We start from the raw sequence: 25,305 nt of genomic DNA, 5'->3' as shown, positions 1-25,305 counted from the left end.
CCCAGTGCCGGTTCAGTGGCCGTTTTACGAGCAGCTCTCGTCGTCGAATCCCGTCAACGATTTGCGGTTGGTGGTGCGGGTTGGAAAGTAACTCTCCCAGGCTCATGGATTTTCATCTCCACCATCGTTGATCTAGGAAATGCGATACAGGTGAGACAAAACAAAAATTGATTTATCTGTTTATGGTTGTTGGAGTATAGCTTCACAGATTGAGAAAATGGAGTTAAACTCTAAAGAAGTATATGTCAAAGTAGGTGTACATGAAGAAAATTAGTTATTCTTTTTGTTATTATATTTTAACTTTATAAATACCTCTTTGTACCAAATTAATTCATTAAATAAAAAATTCATTTTTCATTTTCAGTTTCCTGCTTCAGTTTTTCTACTTCAGTTTTCTGTTTCATCAGAAATTTGACATGGTATCAGAGCAAGATTTCTAATTCTTGCTTCCACACATGTAATTTTTTTTTTCTATCTTGCTCCGGAATTTTTTTTCCTACAAAATTTTCTGCTTTGGAATTTTCTGCTCCTACATTTCTTGCATACATTCTGATCTGAATATTTTTTTCTCATTCAAAATTTCTGCTTTGGAATTCTATTCTTGAATTCTGCAATTCAAGAATTTCATGATTCTTGTATTTTCTGATTCTACAATTCAAACTCCTATAATTCAAGAATTTTTCTTGAAAAATGGCTGAATCAAATCCTCCAAATGCTTCAGATTTTTCTCGTTTATCAGCTGATTCCCCTATAAATCCTTCAGATGATTCTTCAAGCCCATATTATCTTCATCCCAGTGATAATCCAGGCTCTATATTGATCTCAGAAGTTTTTGTGGGAGACAACTACATTGCTTGGAGTCGATCGATTACTATGGCTCTAACTGTCAAGAGCAAAATAACTTTCATTGATGGTTCGATTTCTGCTCCTCCTGCAAATCAGCATGTTCATTATACTGCTTGGCTTCGTGCAAATAATTTGGTTCTTTCTTGGCTTATGAATTCTATTTCTAAGGATATTAGAAATAGTTTGCTTTATGTAGCATCTGTTGTAGATCTCTGGAATGAATTGAAAACAAGATATTTGAGAAGTGATGGCTCAAGAGTTTTTCATCTTGAAAAATCTTTAAGCTCCATAACTCAAGGTTCTTCATCAATCATTGAATATTTTAGTGCATTCAAAACCTTATGGGCCGAGTATGTTAACTACAAGCCATTACCAACTTGTAGCTGTGGAAAAATGGCATCATGCACCTGCAATCGTTTTGATTTCTTGCTACTTCGCCAGCAATCTGACTATGTGTTAAAGTTCTTGATTGGGTTAAATGATTCCTATGCTTCGGTAAAGAGTCAATTACTTCTTGTTTTCCCATTACCAAGCATGACTAAAGTTTTTTCTTTATTGCTTCAAGAGAAAAGTCAAAGACAACTAACAAATTCAGTATGTCATGAAACCCATGCCCTGTTAGTCAAACAAAATACTCATCAATTTTTTCAGACAAAGGTCTCCAAAGACAAGCAGAAGAAGTCTTCTTTATGCTGCACTCATTGTGGATATAATGGACATACAGTGGAAAAATGCTTCCAACTTCATGGTTATCCTCGTGGTTGGATTGGACCCAAAGGAAAGAGAAATCTTCCCACTGCCCATGCTGCCATTTCATCTGGAGAAGTTTACATTCAAAATAGTAATGAGAATCAACGTTTTTCTTTAACTTCTAAGGAATTTACTAAACTACTAGCACTTGTAAATTCAAATCCATCAATTACACCAGCTGTGAATCTTGCTACTTCTCAATCCTGTGGTAAATTACTATATTCTTGTTATTCAGTTTCTTCAACTTCACAGCATAATTTCTCTTGGATCTTGGATACTGGTGCTATAGATCACATGATCTGTTCACCCCACTTATATTCTTCTACACCCAAGCAAATTAATACTTCCATTAATTTGCCTAATGGCATTTTTGTCCCAGCTACTCATATTGGCATTGTCTGCCTTTCGAAAACATTATTTTTGCAAAATGTGTTGTGTGTTCCAAGTTTTTCATTTAATTTGCTATTTGTTTCCAAATTAACAACAGAATCTAATCTTTCAGTATTCTTTTTTGATTCTTATTGCCTTTTACAGGAACAATCAACAAAGAAGATGATTGGATTGCATTTGAAAAGCATGGACTTTACCATTTATCTTCAACTACCTCAAAAGAAGCTACCTGCAATCCACAACAGTTTAATTCTTCATTTTTTGTTTCAGCTATTAATCAACCTCAATTAGATCTCTGGCATTACAGATTAGGACATGTTTCTACCTCAAGATTACCTTTTCTTCAACAATTAGAATCATCCATTTCTCTTAGTTCTTCAGATGTTTGTGATATATGTCATTTAGCAAAGCAAAGAAAGCTTTCTTTTCCTGCATCTCAATCTTTTTCTAATAAAATGTTTGATTTGATTCACTGTGACATATGGGGTCCTTTTGGTATTATTTCATATTCTGGTTATAAATTTTTTCTCACTATTGTTGATGACTTCACAAGATGCACTTGGGTTTATATGCTCAAAACAAAATCTGAAGTTCCTTCTATGCTCAAATATTTTTATAAAATGGTAGAAACACAATTTAATGTTTCTATCAAAACATTAAGATCATATCATGGCCCAGAATTTTCTTTAACCCAATTCTATAATGATCATGGCATCATACATCAAAGAAGCTGTGTGAAAACTCCACAAAAAAATGGAATTGTGGAGAGGAAGCATCAACATTTGTTAAACATTGCTAGAGCCTTAATGTTTCAATCAAATATACCTTTAACTTTCTGGAGTGATTGTGTGTTAACTGTTGCGCACATTATAAACAGAATTCCCACCCCCCCTCCTCAACAATAAAACATCATTTGAAATGCTTTTTAACAAAGCACCTAATCTCTCCCATCTCAAAGTTTTTGGCTGTCTTTGTTTTGCCTCAACACTTACAAATCACAGACATAAATTGATCCAAGAGCCACAAAATGTCTTTTCTTAGGCTATCTATTTGATATAAAGGCTGTAAGCTGATGGACCTCAATACAAACAAGATATTCATCTCCAGAAATGTAGTTTTCTATGAAAACAACTTTCCTTTCAAAGCTCTTCCACCTATTTCATATTCTCAGACATACTCCTTTCTATTTCCTCCAACTAATTCTAATTTTTTTTTTTTTGATCAAGTACAAAATAATCAAACTTCTCCTTCTCTAATTCAAGAAAATCAAAACCTATCTTCTAATGACTCAATTTTACATTCTCAGTCATCTTCTTTCCCCAGTAGTCAAGATTGTTTTAATATTCCTCAATCCTACCAATCTGTTCCTAACACACAGCAACTAAGAAAGTCTTCAAGGATTAAACAACGATAGTTTTTTTGCAGGACTATTATTGTGGTAATGTTTCTACTGTTTCAAACACAATTCCATCATTTGCTTCTGCTGGTTGTTCTGTTAATTCAGGTAATCTCTATCCTATTTCTGATTTTCTTTCTGTCCATCGATTATCTACATATCATAAAGCTTTTCTAGCATCCATTTCAGACTTCCAAGAACCCAAAACCTACAACCAAGCTAACAAAATACTTGAATGGCAAGTTGCTATGCAAAATGAGTTAAATGCCTTAGAGTTAAACAAAACTTGGGAACTTATTACTCTTCCTAAAAACAAACAAAACATTGGCTGCAAATGGGTATTTCGAATTAAATACAAGGCAGATGGCACTATCGAAAGGTACAAAGCCAGATTAGTGGCTAAAGGCTACACTCAACAAGAAGGCTTAGATTTTTTTGATACATTTTCTCCAGTAGCCAAGATCACATCTATAAGGTTGTTTCTTGCTATCGCAGCAATTACAAATTGGCATATTCATCAACTAGATGTAAATAATGCTTTTCTACGTGGTGACTTACATGACGAAGTTTATATGAATTTGCCCCCTGGATTGGCTGTTAAAGGAGAACACAAAGTTTGCAAACTTCTCAAAAGCCTTTATGGTTTAAAACAGGCCTCTAGACAATGGTTTGCAAAACTATCTACTGCTCTACTTGAATATGGTTTTACTCAAGGAAATTCAGATTGTTCTTTGTTCATTAAGAAATCGGAATCCTCTTTTATAGTACTCCTAGAATATGTTGATGATGTTTTACTGGCTAGTGACAGTTTACTAGAGATTGACTTGCTCAAAAATTTCCTACATGACAAGTTCACAATTAAAGATTTGGAGGAACTCAAATATTTTCTTGGCTTGGAAGTGGCAAGGTCTAAAAAGGGCATATCAATCTGTCAACGAAAGTATGCCTTCGATATACTTCAAGACACTGGAATTCTTGGTGCTAAACCTACTGCATTTCCAATGGATTCAAATCTTAAACTTACAGCAACAGATTCGAATCTTTATGAAGATCCTTCAGCTTATAGAAGGATGATTGGAAGATTATTGTACCTAACAATCACTAGACCTGATCTTGCATATTCAGTTCAAGTTCTAAGTCAATTTCTTGCCAAACCAGCTGTTAGTCATTACCAAGCAGCTATTAGAGTTCTCAGATATCTAAAGGCTACACCTGGACAAGGTCTTTTCTTCTCCTCTTCATCAGAATTGCAGCTAAAAGCCTTCTCCGATAGTGATTGGGTAGGGTGTATTGATACTAGAAGGAGTGTAACAGGTTTTGTCATTTTCCTGGGCAACTCTTAATCTCATGGAAAAGTAAAAAACAAGCTACCATTAACAGATCTTCTGCAGAAGCCGAATATCGAGCCCTTGCTACAACAACATGTGAAATTCAGTGGCTTCTTTTTGCCTTACAAGATTTACATATTAGCCACCTATAGCCAACACTACTTTATATAGATAGTAAATCAACATTATCTATTGCTACCAACCCAGTCCAGCATGAGAGAATAAAACACATTCAAATTGATTGCCATCTTGTTAGAGAAAAGCTGCAGCAAAACATTATTAAACTTTTTTTATATTCCTTCAAGATTGTAGCTGGCTGATATATTCGCAAAGCCTTTAGGCTCTCTTTAGTTTCATCACACTTTTCGCAAGATGAACATTCTTAATATACATGTTCATCTTGAGGGGGGGTGTTGGAGTATAGCTTCACAGATTGAGAAAATGGAGTTAAACTCTAAAGAAACATGTGTCAAAGTAGGCAAACATGAAGAAAATTAGTTATTCTTTCTGTTATTGTATTTTAACTCTATAAATACCTCTTTGTACCAAATTAATTCATTAAGTAAAAAATTCATTTTTCATTCTCACTTTCCTACTTTAGTTTTTCTGCTTCAGTTTTCTGTTTCATCATAAATTTGACAATTATCTCGTACTAGTATATGCTTGTTTTAATTCATGGAGGACCTGTTATGGAGTTCATGGCCTAATTACTATTTTAGGATGCAATTTTTTGAACTGGTTACATTCACGCTCATTAAAGCCTCTTATTATGTAAGCATGTGTAATCGAGAAGGGCAATAGAGGCACTGAACACACACCCAGAGCGTTGTTCTCCTTGCTCTCCTCCCTTCATTCTCGCCTCTTCAACACCACCCAAACAAGCATCGGTCCCATATCCATCCTCTCCATCCCGAAAACCACTCTTTCCATTCTCTTGCAGCTCCAGCGACAACAACCTCACCCACTCACGACCACATTTGCACTCGCAGCACACACCTCCATCTTTGGCCACCCACACCTCTCTCGCGAACCCCACCGTCTCTCTTTCCCTCTACCTCTCCCTCTCAACACAGAACCCTCGTCCTTCGCCCAAAACAGAACGTCCGGCGGTGCTCTCGGAAGAGCCGAGCCCTTTTCTGCCTACCACCATAGATCCATCCACTGCCGGTCCTTCCTTTGCCGATCATCTTCCTCATCCTAATCTTTCTTCGGCCGCTGCGCATTTTCGGCACTCAATCCTTCCTCCTGCCATTGTTCCTTTCAAAAGTTGCAGCAGATCTGCGACGTCTTCGTCTTTGTTTTCGTTCTCCATTGTCATTGACGCCCTCAAGATCTTCAACCTCCAACATCTCTGCACTGCGTTGACGATGGCTCTTAGACCCCATAATCGACGACCTCCGACTCCGCCTTTGTCAACCGCCGCCCACTCCTCACCCGACAACTCAGACTTCGTCGGAGCCCTAGTGAACTTTCCATCCTGCGTCGTCTCTCACCTCTCACTGATCACGGATATGATGAGGCTCACTCTCTCCATCGCCCAGCTACAAACCTGCACGCCGCCTTATGGCTGTCGCGACGTCTCCAATGGAATGAGGCGAATGAAAAATGTGATTTTGATTTTCAGAAAAAATGGTGTAATGAAGTCGGGCTTAGGAGCTCGGTTACATGAGAGGAAAGTATTAACACCCCTATTTGCCCGTTCTTACAAATGGAATCTAATTAATTATAAAAGTATCTCAAAGTAAATTCGAAAAGTCTTTTACGTTACTCATTTTGAGAATTTACAAAATACAAATGTACATGAATGAAAAAGCTCATACCCTTTTGTTGCAATCATAGGAAATGAAAAATCGAGAAAATATCTTATACAAAAAATAAATGTAATGATATAAAAATAAAATATATAATATAAAAATACTTAAAGAAAATAAATTCCACAATTTTGAAGAACGCACACCATGATAATAATAGTAATAATAGTACCTAACTTAAATATATGTACATAACGTAATAGTAATAATAATACATACCTTAGCATATATATATATATATATATATATATATATATATGTTTGAGTTACATGTTATTATTACCATATATCAGAGTACAAGTTATTTATTATAATAATAATAATAATAACACGTACTACGATATATGATAACACAATTCTAAAAATATATGTATGTGTATGTATATAATGATAAAGATAACAACTGTAGCAATAATAATATTAATATTAACAAGTATATCTTAATAATATAATACTTGTCTTAATATTAACATACAATTAATAATAATATGTACAATATGGAAATTATTAGCCCGGGTGCGCGTCTAGAGGGGAGGGGGGTGAATAGACATTCTCCGCACTTTTCACGGATATGAAAATTTTCTACTATTACAAAATTATCATGGTAAGATGCAAGAGTATTATATCACAATTTATATTCAAAGCTGAAAGTTAAGGTGTAGTCTCAAGAGAGGGGGTGAATTGAGTTATTAAAATTTTTTTTTGACTCTTATTACAAATTTGCAACCTTTTGTTAATTTAGTGAACACACAAGTTTGTTTTAACTTCCAATGCTTAGTTAGATTAACCACGACTTAAATATCAACACAACCCAATAATTCTCAACAATATCAATTAAACAAACATTAAACCATTCAACCACAATATCTCAATCAAGATATGATATGTAGTACTTTTGCAATTTTTAGCTTTTACAAGATCTCAAAGTAGAGTTTGTTTGTCACCTTGTATATATGAATTTGATTCAAGCCTTGTATGAATGGATTGTGTTTCCTCAATACAAAACATATCTCAAACTTCTAACAACTCAAACTTTAAATAAACTTTTAGTTAATTTGTCTTGGGTGTTAACCAATCAACGTACTCCCTTTGAGGTTTCCGCAATTTATATTGATCAACTAACGTACTCCTTTTCGGTTTTTGCAATCCCAAAAACAAATTAAACCTTGGTTTATTTAATTTTCAATCCAAATAGTATATATGATCAAGAATTAAAATCCAACCACGCAGTTGATATAAACAAAAAAATTAAATGAGAGTAGGGAAGAGAGTGAGATCGAGATTTTTTACGAGGTTCGACTTATACCCAGCTTACATCCTCGCCTTAGGCTAATACCACCTAAGGTTCCCACGATACCACTCCTTTCTAGGTGGAGTAAAGAGTTACAATCCCTCCTTCAGGGTGGAGTCCCCTCTCCAAGCGATACCCCACGCTCAGTCACTCATTCAATAGGCTAGAACAACGCCTTTTCAAGTGATATCTCACGCTTCGTCTAACAACGATTCAAGAACCTGAACCGTCTACAAAATAAGAAACAAATATTGGTATACAAAGACACTCTCCAAAAGAGTAAATTAGTACAATTGAAATCTATATGCTTCAAACAAAATCACAATATGGAAAGATAAAGCTCAAGAAGATATCACTAGGGTTCTTTCTTAGTTCTAAAACTCAGTTAAGAACACAAGAATCGTGGCCTTTAAATAAGCAAAATCTCAGTAGTGAAATTTAGAAATTGATTGCACAAGAGAGATTTGAGAGAATCGGGAGATTTGAGAGTAAGAAAGCTTGATTGTTGTATTTTCTTGGTGCTTTTATTTCTTAGCCTTAGGGGGTTATTTATAGCTGAGAAATCAAGTCTACTTCGTGTTCTCTAAGTGACTTGGAGTGTTTACCAAGTTTATAGAAAGTTTGGAGCATAAGAAATATGAATTTTAATTTTAAAATATTTTAAAATTATAGCCGTTAATAGTGTTTAGTAGATTGAAGTATTGGGTTCAATCTTCTGAAGTTCTTTAAAACACTGAAATCTAACTAGAAATAGGGTCAGTCGACTGGGCTGACATGGTTCAGTTTACTGAAGTTTGGGTTTAGCCTACTGTGGATACACTACCTCTTCAAAAATTCATCCAAAATTTTTTTAGTAGATTGAACTTAATCTTTAGTCATTTGAGGAAATTCTTCAGTCTCTTGAGATTAAACTTCAGCCTTCTGACAGTTTCGACCCCCCTTTAGTATTTTAGTCATAACTTTTTCTATACAACTCCAAATTAGATGTCCTTGGTATCAATAGAAAACTAAGAGAAAATCCTAGAACTTTCATGTTGAACACTCTTTAAGATAAGGAGTTTGTAATAGAGAAAAATGTACATCAATTCGGATATAGAAAAAATAACAGAATTTTTGGCAAATCCAGTTTTAGTGCTTTTCATTCCAAAAATAATTTTAACATTTTTGAAATAACTTTTGACCTTATAAAAATATTTTTCAAGTATTTAAAAAGGTATTTAGGTCTAAGAAATTAACCTAAGAGTTTAATGCATCTATATTGAAATTGTTTGAAGTACTTATAGAAAGACTTCTTAAGACTTTGTATTCAAAGCACTTAAATCTTCATGCTTGTCTTTCTTTGATTCCATCTTGTCTTCAAGTTTCAATATACTTTAAGCTTTTAGCAAATTCTCTTTAATATTCATGCTATAATGATCTTCAAGCTTTGTTAGATCATCTTGAATCCATGCCTTAATATTCTTTAAACTTCATTTGATCATCTTTATTTGGAGTATAAGTTTTCAATGATCCTTGTGAGCACTTGACCTTGTATTCACATACTTGAGTCCTAAAATATCATCACTTAACCAAATATGTTGAGTTCCTCTAATTTATTATCATCAAAACAAGATTTTTAAGGCTTGTAAGGTCAAGAATCTCTCACTTTTTAATGATGACAAATAAGGAGCAAAAAAAAAATTGAGCAAACCTTAAAAAGATTCCCCCTTACAATAAGTATAAATTTAACAATATTTGCAATATCAAGATCAATTTCAATATTAATTTTAATATCATGCTCATATATCAAATCACATCATTCAAGATCAAGATCACATCATTCAAGATCAAATACTTTCATAGTTGAGTTAATATACTTGCTTAGGTATGCAGTATCATGCTCAATTTTTACCCAAAACTTCTTCCCCTTTTGACATCAATCAAAAAAGTAAGATATCAAGAAAAATGTATAAATACTAAGGCAATGAGCAACCATAAGCAAAAGTATAGATCTAGTGAAGGCTCAAAACAAAAACTTTGCATTCAACATGCATAAAAAAATAGACAATAAGTTCCCAAAGTAGAATGAGAAAATACAAAAGATTGTATATAATAATTTTCAATTATCATAATGTTCAATGATTTTAAGTAATGAACATAAATCATGATATCATTATTTATCAAGTCTAAGTCCCCCTGAATGTAAAATGTATTTCATATTCAATAGGTTTATAATTTCATTCTTGAAGTATAAACTATGTATTTATGAAGGTGCCAAGAATACCAATCATGCTTTTAAATTTATCATGTCATGCTCAAATATCAATTAATTTCATGTAAGTGCTCATGGATACCAATATCAAGAATAATACCAAGAACAATCATCAATATCATAACATGCTCATATTTAGTTTGTTCACATTCAAATTTTGCTAAACTTTCTCCCTCTTTTTATATTAACAAAATGATTAAACTGAAAGAAATCTTATGATAAGGTACTAAGGACCAAAATTTTTTTAACAAGGTCCATAAGCCAGAATTTATCATAACATATTTGTCCATTAGTCAATTATGCAAGAGATATATAATGTGATCCATCATTAGCATGTAAACTGATATGGTCAAGAATTAATTTCATACTTATATATCAATATCATATGAAGATTCATGCTTCTTAATCATGCTTAATAATTTTATGCTCAAATTTGCAATGTACAGTGAGCCATAAATCATCAATATAAGTCAAGTCATTATCTTGTCTTTGACAATATCAAGATATCATACATGTCAGCATTTTAGCAAAGTCATAGCTAGTATTTAATTCATATTATCATATTATTAGTATCTTACCACATATGCATGTCAGAATATCAGCGTTTAGCAAATAAGTATGTAGCATATCAACATATCATATAAGCATGGAGCATATTATTATCATTTGGGCATTATGCTACAATTTTGCTCAAATTGTTCTCATGTTGCTCAAGTATCTCTCATTCTCAAATATCTCTCACTTTGCTTAAATACCTCTTATTTTGCTCAAATACCTCTTATTTTGTTCAAATATCTTTTCTTAATCAAAATACTCATGCAATAAGCTCAATTTGCTTCAGATTTTCTTTCTTTCGATTTCATATGAATTCCCAAAATTAATATTGCTTTCCAAATCTTAATACTTTCTAAGTTAAGCCTTGTACGAATCATCCTATGATTTTGGCCAACAATGTCATTTTTTTTTTTATTTGTTTCAATGTTATAGTCGCCAATATGCTCTTAAACTCTTCTTTGAGATTTTCCATTTCAACTAGTTCAATATCCTTGTATTGAATTGGATTAAGTAGCTTTCTTAATTTCTAAAAGGGAGTGACTAATCCTAATATCTTTGGAGTCCTTAGTTTGTGAACTAGGATTTTTATCTAGGTACCCATACTTTTTTGGCTCCGGATGGTTTAGAAGAAGTTGATTCTTTTATTCTCCAAACTTGTCTAATTTTCACATCTTTCCTTTTTAATAGATATTCGAACTTAATGTATCCTTTCTTCTTACATAAAAAACATGTAGTGTGAGTATAAGCATTAGAGGAGGTTCTAGCATAGTCTTTAGAGGCTTTCGTAAAGTATCCCATATAGAGGTTTTTTTTTCCTTATATTTTCAATTCCATTGAACCCTATGCCTTCTTTATTCAATGACATTCTTTGTACACTAATCATTCTATCAAAGTTTTCTTTTCCTCTAGTGAAATTTTAAATAATTTTAGCTTGATCCTCATTTTTCCTCTTAAGATCACTAATTCTTGAGTCTAGAGTATTTTTACCCTTTTCTTGCAACTTTTCTTGGTTTTGAGACATCTTGATAATTTTATTTTCTAGTTCAGAAATATATAAGTCTTTTTCATTATCCATAGAAGTTTTGGACTTTATATCTTCTAGTTCTTTTATCATCTTCTCATTCTTACTTTTTGGTCTATTGATTTATAAATCTTTTTCTCTTTTAGCAAGTTTTAGAGATTCCAACTTTTTCATTACACCTTCATTCTTATTTTTCAATGATGTATATCTTTTAGTCATATTAACTAAATTCTTATGCATCTTGAATAGTTCATTTTGAAGTTCTTCATAAGAAGATATACTTTCATCATTGGATTTTTCTGTTGAATCATCACAAGAATTATTAAAAGATTTGGATAAGGAATTTTGTTCTTCATCATTATCCCATGCCATAAAACAATCATCCTCTTGGTTACTTGATTCATTATCTGAACTACTTGTACTCATATTATCCCAAGTAGTTGCTTTCATTGCCTTTTTCCTTTTCTTTTTGGAATCTTTCTTTAAGTTGTGGACAATCTGATTTTATATGTCCAACTTTCTTACAACTATAGCATGTTGGAGGTTCGGTCTTTGTTTTCTTTTTACTAATTTCCTTGTCTTCTTCTTCATCTGATTTTGAGTTCCAGATTTTTCTAGTAAATTTATTCTCCCTTCTAAGAATTTTACAAGTTTCTTGGATATGAAGGCTATTTTATTTTCATCAATCTCCTCTTCATCTTCATCACTGGAGTTTTTGTTTGATGCTTTAAAAGCAATGGATTCCTGAGCTTTAAATTTTCCACTTCTTTCATTTATAACCATCTTGTACGTGAGAAGGGATCCTATGAGTTCATCTAGTGAGGTAGTCTTAAGGTTTCTACCTTCCATCATGGCTGTAACTTTTGGTTCCCATACAAGTGGAAGTCCTCTAAGGATTTTACGTATCATCTCATAGGTAGAATATGTTTTCCCCAAAACGTTTAATGAGTTTATGATATGTGTAAACCAAGTGTACATGTTTTTAATTGATTCGTCAGGATTCATCCTAAAAGCTTCGTATTCACTAGTCAACATATCAATTCTATTGTCTCTAACATCTACGGTACCTTTGTAAGTTACCACAACTTTATCCCAAATTTCCTTTGCCGTTTTACAAGCCATGACTTTATTGAATTCTCACAATATAAGGCGTTTATAGAACTAGAGTTGACTAGCTTGCAGCATTTTATGATCTATTTCGGTTATGTCTTTTTCTTCCTTAGAAATTTCTTTTCCATCTATTAGTTTTTTAGGGATTAAGTCACCATATGTGACAAACTTCCATGCTTTCCAATTTATGGTTTGAAGATAAATCTTCACTCATTGTTTCCAAAAAGTATAATTAAGTCCACAAAATATAGGTGGTCTAGTTGAGGATTGACCCTCTCCAAAGGCAGCTACTCCTACATGTGTCATGTATTAAGATTTGTTATAACCTGACTCTTATACCAATTGAAAGTTAAGGTGTAATCCCAAGAGGAGGGGGGGGGGTGAATTGGGTTATTAAAATATCACAAAATTATCTTGACAAGATACAAGAGTATTAAATTTCAATTTATATTCAAGGAAAATAATAACAAGCAAGCAATATGAAAGTGGAAGGATAAGAAAAGCTTAACATAGTGATATTAATGTGCTTCGGCACCAAGCCTACGTCCATGCCTTGAGACCACCTCAAGGATTCCCCAAATCCACTAAGCAACCCTCATTCACTGGTAGAGAAGCCTTTACAATCGAACAGCTCACTAAGAGCTACAACAAGGTGCTCACCAAGAGTCACCTTACAAAGGCTCACAAAGAACCCTTTACCACAATGAATCAAAACAATGAGATATTACAACATAATGCCCTTTCTTGAGCAGATAGTACAAATTAACACCTTATACTACTCCTCTCTTTGCAAATGATGTGTAAACAAGAGTAAGGAGCAAGAGAGCACAAATGAAACCCTAGAGTGAGTGCTTAATGAATGTTCTCGACAACCAAAGTGCTTACAAAAATCTTATTGAAATAAATGCAAAGGCTCATATTTAAGGCCAAAGGGATAAGCAATACTCTGGATAGTCGTTGGGCATTAATGGAGAAGAGACAAGGTGAAAACTAGTCGTTATTATCCATTTAATGCTTTCTACTTGAGGCTGATGGTCGAACATACATCTTCAATCGACCATACACCTTCAATGGTTGACCATTCCCCTACAACAGTTGACCATTCACCTGATTTGTGAAAACTACTAGAATGTCTGGTCGACCATTCCCCTATAGTGGTCGACCATTCCCATGGTCTGTGAAAAATTTTAGCTACTGGAATGTCTGGTTGACCATTCCCATGGTTTGTGAAAAATTTCAGCTACTGGAATGTCTGGTCGACCATTCCCTTGTAGTGGTCGACCATGCATCAAGTCATTCATACAATAAGCCTCTAAATGATCATCCTAATGTAAGGACAAGTTCCAACTATTAAAATTCAATCTAATGATGCATTAGGCGTTTGATAAAACCACTCATTTTGACATCTTCTACACTTAATGTGACTTGGTGTTCATGTGAAAACATGTTTTGATGTCCTATACTAATATGAACTAGATGCATATGCACTTGCTCAGCTCTTTCTAAATAATCTTACCAACATCCTAAACAAAGGAGTTACAAGAGTGTCCTACCTCACACACTACCCATCATACATATAAACAAATTAAGACTTTGCATATGCTACCGTTGGTTGTGCTTTGAGTGATTCTTGTGGCTTTGACCCTGACTCTTGCGTATTGCTTCTTCAATGATTCGTTTGCTCATTGCCTCATCAAGACTTGTTTGATAATTTTGCTTTCTTTGGTAATGTCCTGTTTTTCTGAATTGAACTTAAGTAAATAGAATAGTCAACCAAGGGACACTAATAAAACCAACTAGAATGAGAAACCTTAGCCACTAAGGCTAATAGAAATAATTAAAGAAAAAAACAATTTTACAATTAACATGTAAACTATACAATATGGAAAGCAAATCGATTCTAAAATTAGTATGTTATTACACGATTATGAGTATGACAACAAAATAATGAAATTATGGAAACAATCAATTCTAAGATCAATATGTAGATATGCAGGGATAAATATGGCAACGAATTAGCTTTAACATTAATAAGCAATAATATACAATGATAAATATGGGAGCAACATTAAATAGTACAATAATGATTAAGAATACCCTAAATGATTATGCAAGTAAATGAAATGATCACATTACACATTAAATGATACAATAATAATAAAAATCCCTAAATAACTATGCAATCAAATAAGATAAATATATTACCCATTAAATGTCACAATAAAAATAATAATTAAACCTTCCCCCCCCCCCCCCCCAAAATAATTATACAAGCAAATAAGGTGAATATATTACCCATTAAATATTACAATAAAAACAAAGAACCGTAAATAAGCATATAAGCCAATAAGATGAATATATTACACATTGAATATTATAATGACAACAAAATAAACCCTAAATACTAACATATTACATATTAAAATTAACAATAATGACAAAAACCCTAAATATAATACAAGCAAAAAGAATAACTATTACATTTTAAATGTTACAAAATCAACATAAAAATCATAAATATTTAAATACTGATACATACAACAAAAATAAAAACCTTACAAAACAAGTACTAAACATTTAACAAATAACAAACCCTAACATATAACAACAATAAAAAAAACCTTAATATTTAAATATTACACATTAAATAAACATAACAATAACCACAACCCTAAATATGAGAATTGAACAATAATAAAAATCCTACACTAACAATATTGACATTACATATACGCAATGAAAACTACAAAAATCTAAACCGGAATATCTAATGAACATTACAAAAATAAAAACCCTATAATAACAAAATTGCACATTTAAGATACAATAAATAATAGCAAAAATATAATCATAAGTATATAAAAAAAACCTACATAAGTATTTCAAACATAAAACCCTACAATAACAAGATTATACAATAAACACAAAACATATAACCAAGAACAATAAAAAACCTGAAATAGATATTTCAACCATAAAACCCTACAATAACAATTTCAATAAACCCGAAAATATGAAGATTGAATATTAAAACAAATATAAAAACCCTTCAATAACAATTTTAATATATACAACAATATGAAGATTGAATATTAAAACAAACCCTTTAATAACAATTTTAATATACACAATAATGATAAAATAAAGAAAAAATTTAAACTTTAAAACATAAGGTGTGTGTGTGTGTGCGAATGTGAGGGTAGAGGAGGCTCACTATGTAGGGGGGTTATGTTGGCTATGAACAGCTACAGACAGCAAAAGGGAAAAGTGGCTGTGTGCTGTGTGGCCGTGGGTAGCTGTATTGTGAGGATGGTGGCTGTGGATTGTTGCAAGGAGTTGCGAGAAAGAAGAAGAGGGCTGTGACCCTAGAGTGTAAGCTTGCTTGGTTGTGCCTCCCTTGGTCTCTTCTTAGTATGTGCCCGCAAAGACCATCTGTTGTCGTGGATGGAGAAGGAGATTGATGGGAATGTGTGCACGATAGCCAGAGATGGGGTTGCCGCTGCCGGAGGTTGGAGATGGTGTGTTAGCTTTGGTGCAATCCCAAGAGGGGGGGGGGGGTGAATTGGAGATTTAAAAAAAATGTCCTCCTAGGTTAAACTAATCTAGTGACAGTATAATGCAACCTAGGAGCAGTCCAAGTATATATGAAATTGTAGATATGATATATTAAACAAGTTTTAGTACATGCACCACAATTTTAGTATTTCTTAACTAGATACAATTTAATGACAATCAGATATGCAGTATATTCAATGGGGAAATTAAATCAAGCACAAAGCAAAATATAATGCAGGAAATGTAAAAGTGACACCGAATATGATATCGGAGTTAGGACAATCCTGCCTACGTCCCCCTTTGGCTTACCAGCACAAAGATTACACTATGTGCTCACTTAATGGGTGGAGTGACACCTAAATACAATCAGGTTAATTAGCACAGGGTTGACCTCAACCTTTACATACAATCCTTAGTGGGCTGGATTACCATCCCCTCAGGCCACGCCTGGAATACAATAGTATATCTCAATAATAAACTGAGTATAGTGATTCTGCTTCTCAATCAAGCAGATATGTACCAAATGTAATCAATCAGCCACATATCAACAATATAGGAAATTGTAAGTTTAGTGATGTGATTTTGTGCAAGCAAACACTCAGCAAATTATAATAACAAATATGATCAAGAGTGTTCTAACTAGCTATTTCTTTGAAACAAAGTATAACAAATCTTCATAATAGATTAGGATTTCAAAGATGCTAATCAAACATTCAAACCAACTCAAAATATTTTCCTCAATGAAATAAGCACATTAGTTGTTTGAAAAAATTATAGCTTGTAAAATATTTTGCATACCAAAAATATAGTTACAGTAATCTTGCAATAACAATGCAAAGATCCCCAAGCTACTGAGTTTATCCCAACACAAGATTTATTTAACTTAAATCTGTGGGATAAACTTTGTTTAAATCCCAAAAATAAATAAGTCAATCAAGCAAGAGTGATGGGAGTAGTAAGCAATCTATACAAAGTAATAACACAAACAAAAGGCTCTCACAATGCTAAGATTGATCAAAGGAATGAAGGTATGAGAGTATTTGGAACTGTTATAGGCAAAATAGGATTTTGAGTTTGAAAGGATTTCTTGCTAATGATTTTTGTTAATCTGATGCTAATCCACACAAATGAACTCCTATATATAGAAGTAGGGCAAATTATGACTGTTTAGGACATGTAGGGCATTATTAGAATTATTTTAAAATAATTTAGAAATTTTAACCTTATTTAAGCATTTTAACCTCGGTAAAAAAATAAGCAACCTGAGAGTTTTCGAGTGGCTGAACCTTGGTTCGGTCGCTCGAATAGACTCAGTTAAAAAAGCAACTTTTAAATGTTCGGGTGCTCGAACCTGGGCTCGGTTGGCTAATCCAAGGCGAAAATCATTTTGTCTGTATTTCGATCGCCCGGTCTATGGTTTAGTTAACCAAACTCATGTATTCAGTCGCCTGAGGACATTTTGAACGTAAAGTTCGGTTGGCTGAGTTGTTGAGAATGGTCACCTCAGTGGTTCGGTCACTCGTGGACGGTGCATTCATTTTGGTTTGGTTGCCTGAAACCAAGTCAACATTTTGACTTGTCCACGATTCGGGCACCTGATGTGTTTTGAACACAATGGGTTCGGTCGCCCGACCTCTCACAAATTTTGCATATTAAGCCCAATTTCAAAACATAAGATTCCCTAGATAATATATGTGATAATGGGGACTTTCCTAAGTATTGTGCAAGGACCTAGGGTCTTTCTAAGGTCTTTTGAGGACACTGAAAAAATCCGGCGTCCGTCGACCAAATACTTAAGGTCTTTCTCAGGTCTTTTTATGGTTTTGAACTTACAATTACCTACATGCATGACATGCAGAGATTATTACATACCTTTTCCTACATTTACTATTACAAACCAATAAAAAATGAATGCAAATACAATTAGAAAAATAGGTTTTCATTCTTTGGATTCTTCAGATGTCATAAATGAAGCTTGATCTTCATAGTCCGTATGATTTGCTTAAGTTCCTACCAAAAGTGCATGCTAAGGATAAACCTGTTCAAGAAGCTCAGTGCACAGGTGAGAAACATTGGTTTTATCATAATTTAAATGGGATTAGACTCATAGAGTCAACATGGTGGTCGTGTGTTACGTAGAATGGCCGAAAAGATGGAAAGGTGGCTTTCGTCGTGCCCTCTTTGCTGCTGTGGGTCAATTGGTGGAGGAGAGTGAGGTCGTGTGCTATGTATGCTGCTGGAGGATGGCTGTGGAAGGAGTGGTTGTGCTGTTTTTCCGGCGAAGTGGGAGTGTCGTAAGGGAGGCCAGTTGTGGGTAACGAAGACTAGAGGTCATTTGCAGGGAAAGGATAGGCCGTGAGGCTGTGGCCAGAGGGAGAGACGGTTTAGGAGGGTGGCTGGCTATGTGAGAATGAGGGAGATGGGCAGTCGTGGCTGGCAGGGCCGACTCTTCACAATATAGAGTCCTAGGTGAATGATTTAATTAGGAGCCCTTAATATTTTGTTTAATTTTTATTTTTATTGAAAATTAATTTTTCTAACTTTTTGAGATGCAAAATCACTAATTAAAGTTTTATATTCAAGATTACATTGAGACTTGAAAAATAAAGAATTAAATTACATTTACTTTACTTTTCAAAATACAATTTCATTTACTTTTGAGATAGTGAGAAAATCAATGAATGGGAAAAGATGACATCATAAATAATGTTAACATTATAAAAAAAAAATTGGGGGCCCCAACTTTTGAGATAGTGGGAAAATCAATGTATGGGAAGTGATGATATCATAAATATGTTAATATTAAAAAAAAATTGGGGGCCCTAGGCAAACTGCTGAATGGCCTTATAGTCCGGCCAACACTGGTGGCCGAGAATAGGGAGTGATGGTGGGTGAGAGAATAGGAAAGAGTAAGATTGAATAAGTGTGATAGGGATGGAGATGATGGCTGCCCCTGTGCATGGAAGTTGCGAAGATGGAGAGGGAGAGAAGAGAATGTGGTATGTGGCCCCCTTTTCTTTCTTGTCTTCCTTCATATTTATAAGCCCAAAGAATACCTAAATATCTAAAACCCTAAGCTCCCCCGCGCAACTTTTTTTATTTGTCTTTTCTTTTATATAAGGCCAAAAAAAAAAAAAAAAAAAAAAAGAATAAAGACTCAATTTTCATTAAAAAAAAAAAAATTTGGGGCTCACTAAAAAAAAAAAAAAAATAGACTCGATCTGAAAAAATATAGGGACTCTATTTAACAAAACTCAATTAAAACACTGGGACTCGGTTTTAAAAACACCGAGACTCAATTTAAAACTTCATGACTCAATTAAAAGATACTAGGACTCAATTTAAAAATTTCGGGACTTAATTAAAAATACTAGGACTTATTAAAAATACTGGGACTCAATCAATTTTTTCAAAAGGGGTCCTCCAATTTCTGGGATTCAAAGTCAACTTTTATTATGCTGGGTCTCCTCAAAAATGTCTGGTTAAAAATAGGGTGTCTACAACCGCAGTACAGTGTGAGCCTCAGGGTGAGTTTCTTTCTTGCTTTTATTCCTCTAGCTTCTTTGCTTCGATTTTCTAGGCCTACTTTTGTTCTCATCATGGCGATGAGATTTTGGGGTGTTCTCCAAGCTTATTGATGCTCACGGTTTGGTTGCAAAAGGGGTCACCTGCACACACTTCATGCACATACTTGCTCACACACCTCATGCACTCAATCACATAGACCTACACACACACACACACACACACACACACACACTAAAATACACATTGCCTGCACGCCTCATCCACGACTTCATGCCCATCCACTGTGCACTCTCTCATACATACCTCTAGTGATGCCACTTGTGCATGGAACAATGGCGAAACTCTTGTCTCTATTCCTTCCTTTGCCAACACGCCAGAGTCAATATATCACCCAAACTACCAGGTTACAGATAAGGAGCTCTCCGAATATAAGAAGGATGCCAATAGTTTTGGTTCAGACCCAACAATTGTTGGGTCGAGATTGAAGTCTACGTTAGAGACGCATAGGGTGTTGTAGAGATGTCTGTTTGTTTTAGCTCTGATTGGGACATGCATTATGATACCCCATGGAAGAAAGACTTAAAAAAGGATTTGATGTTACTATCCATATCAATAAGGTGCACTTTTCTTTTCGGGAGCCTTCCCATAAAAACTCCACGGTTAAGCGTGCTTGGCTTGGAGTAATCTTGTGATGAGTGACCTTCTGGGAAGTTTTCTCATAAAGTATGTGAGTGAGCACAAAACACACTGAAAATGATACGTGTTGGTCTGTGGGGACAGTCATTAGTCCGATAAGGCCTGCCCCCCTTTTGTCTAGTCCAGGTAGAGGAGGAGAGATGCAGTGCTCCCTGACAGACCCAGGTTGTGGCATTACAAAATGGTATCAGAGCAATTACCCAACCAGAAATGTGATTAGATTTACATCGCCTGGGTTTGAAAATGTGGGTTCACAACGAGGACGTTGCGTTTTGTAAGTGGGGGAGAATGTGATACCTCGTGAAAGAAAGGCTTAAAAAATGATTTGATGTTAGTATCCATATTAACAAGGTGCATCTTTCTTTCAAGAGCCTTCTCATAAGAAGTTCACGGTTAAACGTGTTTGACTTGGAGTAACCTTGGGATGAGTGACCCTTTTGGAAAGTTTTCTCAGCAATGTGTGAGTGAGGAAAAAACACACTGAAAAAAACACGTGTTGGTCTGTGGGGCTATTCATTAGTCCAATAAGGTCTGCCCCCTCTTGTTTGGTCCAAGTGGAGGACGAGAGACACAGTGCTTCCTAACAAACCCAGGTTGGGGCGTTACATGCACGGTGATCGGTGATGGTGTTCTTCTTCTTCATGCAGAAGAAGCTCTTTGTTCCAGGATGGTTTTTGCAGTTGGGAAGGCATTTCTCATAATGAAGATTTGGGATTTCATGTCTCTCATTTTGACAGGCTTGGAATATCAAAGACCATTTATCAAACTTCTTGCCAGGATGGTTTGGTATGCTTGTCAAGTGGATGCATGAAAAGTCATGCTCTAAAAAACAAAGCCATCTTTTGTCATCTCAGTACTTTTTCTTTTGTTAGCCTCTTGCACTAGAACTTTTAAGCACTCTGCGACTTAAAAACATATTAAATACTCACCAGCTAACCCACTGGTTCCTCCATAAACTAGTTTGGTCCTAACCGGACCTTAAACTGGTTCCCTCTAAGACTGGTCAATGTTTGACCGGTTCACCACTTGAACCAGTTTGCACCGATGTTCTCTTTCTCTTTTTTTAAAAATGTTTAGATAATTCATTTAAAAATCCATAAAAATTATAAAAATTACAGAAAAATTTCAAAAAAATCAGGAAAATTGAAGAAAATTCTAAAAATGTTTGTCAGCCAGTTTCCATTGCTTTTCATCTTAAAATAATTTTTATGTTAAAAATCACAAAAGATTTAAAAAATACAAAATTTCACAAAATATTTTTGGATTCCCATACACTATGTTTTCCACAAAAACATTATTTTAAAAATCCACCTTTTTAAGTTCGGGCACCTCGGGGCAACAAGACACTTGGTTGTGTTTCTACCCCACGCCGAGGACGTTGCGACAACTTGGAGACTCCACTGGATATGTTAAGAGTCGAGCCAGTAATTAGTTGAAGATTATCCTAAAACTCAAAATTTGATAAGCTTTTGTGAGCACTCCATTTCATTTTTGTAAAAATATATAATTTGATTGTACATATGTAAATAATTGTGAATATAGGACTAATTGTATATGCTTTGCTTACTTTGGTAGTTGAATAAGCATGTGATTAGTTCCGAGTGCTTTATTTCCATATTAAGCATATGATTGATTGTGAATACCTTGTCACGCATGTGTATAATTTGATATATGGATTAGTTGTACTTACTTTCAAGCATGTGATTATCTATGAATATTTTGTTTGAATAAATATGTGGATAAATGTGAGGTAAGGGGATCGGGTTAAAATTGAACTCACACACTTTCATAGCTCTATACTTGGGCTTTTCCAGCTATGATTAGAAAGGAGTGTAATAGTGTCAGTCCCTATATGGCAGAGTTTATAGGGACTCGCGAATCACTTCGCTCAGTGCGAACTTTGCCTGGACCTTTGTGAGGGAGGATGGAGTTTCAATCTGGGGACCTTTTTCAATATGGATAAAGCTTAACCACACATAATCATCTGGAATCCCTTGCCTAGGGTAGAGCCTTAGAGAACCCCGTGTGTATACCGACCCATTCACTAGGGTTGGAACGGAAGCCACATCCTTCTCCACATGTGGTAATCTATGATTGTTGTATATATGTTTTGAAATGCTTTATGTTGTGCATTCTGCATCCACTCAGGCATCCATATCACTTGGCAAATGCTTTGAAAAAGTCCAATTCATTTGTGAAAAAGCTAAATTTTATCTCCTAAAGTACCCTACCCATAGGAAAATGGATCATCCTCGAAATCATGAATGGATAGGGTTTTTCTTGGAACTCTAGCCAAATGATTACTTAGGTTGCATTACATGCATCCATGCATAAATTCACACATGATTTGTGCATGCTCTTCTCTAATGGGCCGGTAATCACATTCCAACTTCCTGTAAAATCAGGCCAAATTAAAGTCCGGGATCCCAGCATTGAGCCTACCTCTACCCTACAACACCAAAAGAAAAGGCAGGATCATGTGGAATAAGTTGGAAATACGTATAAAAGCTCTTGAGTAGAGTTAGGAGAAGATCTATGGAGAAATTCAAGAGATTAAGGATCAGATGATCAAATTAATAGGGATAACCACCTCTTCGTGCAAGACTGTGCAACCCCCAAGATAGGCTGCTAAAAGCAAGCTCGTGCTTCCACTGCAAACTGTACCTATTTGTGAACGTCCTTCATCACAATTGGTGGAGTTGCTGGCTGGCTTAGGCTTGAGCTTGCACACATTTGTCCTGACAACCCAGGACTCAAGTTCTCAACCTAAGAGAGATGTCTATGCGTTGCTAGTCACTAATGTTGACACCATAGAAGAAAAAGTAGTTGAAGAAGTAAGCAAAAGACAAACCCCTATCTTAGGAATGAGTCATGAAAAGGGAATAGAGAAAGAGTAGTTGCTACCTTTGGAGGGAGCAAGCGTTTTTGATTCATTAGCCACTGGTAACCCTAGTTTGGTGCCAGACTCTGTTCTTCCCCTGAAGATCAACATCCCAGAGTTTGAGAAGTTTAGTGAGTCTGAATGCCCCTTAGCTCACATTGGGATGTATTTCCAAAAGATGGCAGCACATGCTGACAGCGATGATTTACTCACCTACTATTTCCAATATAGTTTGATTGGGAAGCTTTAAGCTAGTACAACTGAGTAAAAAAACATACATAGAAGGATTTAGCTCACACTTTTATCACTCATTATAGCCATAATGCAGCTTTAACTTCAAAGAGTATGGAGGAGAAGACGAGTAGGTACTCTTATCAAGGGCGAGATATGACAACACAGGGCCACCCCTTGGTTAAAAACAGAAAAGCAATTTGTCTATATGATAGCCCTTTTGAAAATCCTCATGTTGACCATCTTCTTAGAAGTATCCCTCAAAATGGTCCCGATTGGGCAATCACCAAAAATCAAATTGAAGGGGCAATCAATATAGGGAAAGTGAAGTGTGCAGAAACAGAGCTAAGCTTTTCCGATTGGGCCAATAGAAAGAAAAAAAAAAGAAGCTCAGATGATCTAAGAATGACATTATCAAGGGGGGCAGACACTAGGGGCTTAGGAGCAATTTTGTTAAATAGATAGCGCATGGGGGCGTAGGGCCTCAGATTGTCTCTTCCATGCCCACACCAACCCAGCAAAATGTTCAGACACAAGGAAGAGGTCCTAATAGGGTGGAATCAACTCCTAAGTCCTATTTAGAACTGTTCCCTCAATTGTTTGAAAGAAAGCTCATCTTAGTCATCACTAGGATAGCTATTTGGCATCTCTTTTCGTAATGGTATAACTCGAATGCTTGGTGACCGTATCATGTCAATACCCTGGGACATACCATCGAGCGTTGCTCAGCGTTCAAACATAAAGTACAATCATTAAAAGACGCAGGGTGGTTGCATTTTGATGATAAATTGTCTAAAATTTAGAGTGAACCTCTACCCAATCACGGGGAAGGAAGTGGTAAACATGCTGTAAGAAGGTTTGGGAGCCAGGGTCAAGCAAAGGAATATAATAGATGTGGCCTAAATGAATTGGTTTACCTTTTTGCTGCTAGAGCACAAGTACAGATTGGCAAAATTTTGACTATCTCGTCCACTTCATATGGTACTTTTGTCTTCTTTATTTTCATTTTCTCTTTGTAATCTCGTGACATTTCTATCTCAGAGAATTTCATTCTCATCAATGAAATGAGGCTATGCACTTTCGTATTGCATCAAGAGTTCAATTGCAAAATTATGTTTGCTCATGTTTCATGTGAGAATAAGGAAAATAACAATACCAGTATTCATGAACCTGAGACAGATGTCAGTGTAAGCTAGAAAATGGAGGTTAAAGAAGATGAAACAATTTTCCTCGTTCTGTGGATTCACACGTCAAAGAAGCATTTTACTCAAAAACCATGAAATGGTAGTTAATTGTTCCACAAGTTCATGTGGTTCACCACCTTTGTTTTGATCAAATGATAGATGGTCATCCTTGGTTGACTAGTTTTCCCAAAAGAACCAAGCAATGATTTATAACTTATTACACCATTTTAGCCTTAATGTCAAATCTTTTCTTCTAAAAAGTCATTTCCCTAAAGATTAAACAGGGTTCGAGGTTTTCAAGGGTTTGAAAAATCATGCAAGACAACAATTAGCTGCTAAAATGATGGCATGCCATTTTTCTGCTACCCAGAAAGAAGATCAAGAAAAACCTCTTGCTAACCCTATTGAGCCCGAAATATTCAATTCTTGGTCTGAACCGTCAAAGGATCACACCCCCACACTGGGGCAATTTTAAAAGGAT

The sequence above is a fragment of the Malania oleifera genome, chromosome 4, assembly GCF_029873635.1.
Source record: "Malania oleifera isolate guangnan ecotype guangnan chromosome 4, ASM2987363v1, whole genome shotgun sequence".
In the NCBI taxonomy this organism is placed as follows: domain Eukaryota; kingdom Viridiplantae; phylum Streptophyta; class Magnoliopsida; order Santalales; family Ximeniaceae; genus Malania; species Malania oleifera.
The sequence above is the reverse complement of the archived record's forward strand: the minus strand, read 5'-3'. Positions refer to the sequence as shown.